Raw genomic sequence first — 2,566 nt, 5'->3', positions numbered from 1 at the left:
CGGGGACCATGCCACCGCGCTTACCTCCCCGGAGAAGCAGGGAGTGTCGTGCCCATTTTACCGCCGGGAAGGCTGAGGCTCAGGGTGCTTTGGGACTTGCCCCAGGGCGCACACATAGGGGAGGGCCAAGCTGGGATTTCCACGCAGGACGCCCTGCTCCTGGGGAGGACTGGTGAGATCCCAGGGACACTGCCCTTTCATCCCCCCCACCCTGACCTACCCTCTGTTTGGGACTTGACTTGCGGCCCGTGTCTCCTGCCTGCAGGAAAGGAGGAGAGGGAGACGGCCACGAGGCCTGACCCCGGGGGTAGTTGTGGCGCTCCTCCCCACGGCAAGCTGGAAGCCTTCCAAGTTTGTTGAATTAAATATACAAAAATAAAACTAGTTCTGGCTTCCAAGAGGCTCCGGGATCTCTGCGGCATTAGAAGGCCTACCCTTAGTTTTCCTCTTCGCTCGGGAATCAGGTCCCTGGCTTGGGGACAGCTAAAGAAGGTGGCGATGGGTTGGCAGGCGCACAGGCTCAGACCTGGGGCATCTAAGCCCACGCCCGGTGATCTCGGCAAGCCGCGGCTGAGGCTTCTTCCTCGCCTTTAGAATGAAGGGTTGCTGCAGTTCTCCCAGGACGCACATTTAGTGACATCTGTCAAACTCAAGAATTCCCGCTCCCCAGTTGCCTGCACTGTTAGGCACTGCTCTGGGTGCTTTGATAACTTGTTTAATCCTTATAGGAGTCACCCTGAATGGGCACTTTTATCACCATTTTCAGATGAGAAAACTGAGGCACAGAAAGACTCAGTCATCACTCAGGGATCACACTCCAAGAACGAGGGACAGATAGGATTTGGTTCCTGGCAGTCTGGCTCCAACAGTCCTCTGGACTTCAGGGTGGATGTCCTAACCCATGCCTTCTCCCTGTGATAGTGCATGCGTTTGTGCGCGCAGAGCAGGGTTACAAATTCTGGAGCAAACATTGACAAGCAGAATCTTGGACGCTGTCCTCACCCTCTCAGGGACCCCTCCCTTCTGGGGAAACCCCACCTCAGCTTGCTGTCCTGGACCCATTCTATCTGAGAAAAGTTGAAAGTAATCTATATTAATCTATATGTGGTTTTTTTTTTTGCAGGTTGGAGTCTGAGATCCTTGATTTTATTATTGGGAAAATCTACTTCATAGTATCTACTTCACACAGGGTTGTTATGAGAATTCAATAAGATAATGTGAATGAAAATTCTTAGCAGATTTCTCCATACATGGTAGATGCATATTAGCTGCCAGTTCCCGTCTCCTTCCCATCAATATAAGTTTATTCACTGTTTATCCTTAGCATTTAGTATAATACTGGACATTAGGTTAATGCTAGCTTAGTAAGTGGATGTATAAAATAGAATACATAACACATATAAATATATACAAATTATGTAGTTAAAAATAAAGCAAATCTTTAAAATAGTACATATAACTATTTGTATAAGTATGAATATAAAATAAAAATAAAATATAAAACAAAAATATTCCATCTGTTTCAGAGTTTGAAGAGCAAAAAGTTAAGAGCACAGGCTCTATATAGATCAAACTGCCAGGGGGCCAATCCTGGGTCTGCCATGTGACCTGGGGGATTTAGTGAGTTCTCTGTGTCTCAGGATCCTCAAACCATGTACATATTCAGAGAGAGTGTTGCGTGGGTCCTTATTGTTATTGAGGTTGCCTGCCACACTGGAGCAATTCACATGAAGTACTTTAAATGAGACACTAGGGGCCGGGCTCGGTGGCTCAGCCTGTAATCCCAGCGCTTTGGGAGGCCAAGGTGAGTGGATTGCTTGAGCCCGTGGGTTCAAGACCTGCCTGGGCAAGTTGGTGAGACCTCATCTCTACAATAAACCAAAAATTAGCCGGGCGTGGTAGCGCACGCCTGTAGTTCCAGCTACTTGGAAGGCTGAGGCAGAAGGATCGCCAGAGCCCAGCAGGTTGAGGCTGCGGTGGCCGGGAGCGGCCACTGCACTCCAGTCTGGGCAATAGAGTGAGACTCCAACTCAAAAAAAAATAAAAATAAAAAATAAATGAGACACCAGGCCATGGGGGCCACTTCTTTCAAGTGCCATCTCAGGAAGCTCAGGCATCCTCTCATCGCCTCCTTGGACTGGTGCCTCTTGGCCCATTCCAGAATGTGTGTGCATGGCTTAGGTTCTGCCTTTCTGTGAAGACTGGGGTGGTTAGTGCTTCACACTGCCGTGTGCCCTCCTCTGGGGGTTCTCTGTGGAAAATAAACTCCAAACATTCTCCAATCTGGAGAGTCAATTGTCTAGAGATTAGGCCATGTAACTTTTAACAGTTGGACAGAATTTGCCAAGTGCCTTCTTACATTTTGGTGTTAACTTTTTTAGAAGTGAGGAGGCTGGAGGTCAGAAAAGTTGAAGTCAGGTTACAGGGTCACCTCTACCATGAAAAGGGACCACTGAGGGGCTGTGTCTACTTAATTCCAAACACTTGGATGAAAAAATCAGCTATCAGCCGGGCTTGGTGGCTCAGCCTGTAATCCCGCACTTTGGGAGGCTGAGGTGAGTGGATT

Source organism: Carlito syrichta, unplaced genomic scaffold (genome assembly GCF_000164805.1).
Source record: "Carlito syrichta isolate Samal-C Ts95f unplaced genomic scaffold, Tarsius_syrichta-2.0.1 Scaffold315355, whole genome shotgun sequence".
NCBI lineage: Eukaryota > Metazoa > Chordata > Mammalia > Primates > Tarsiidae > Carlito > Carlito syrichta.
Note: the sequence above shows the minus strand (reverse complement) of the source record.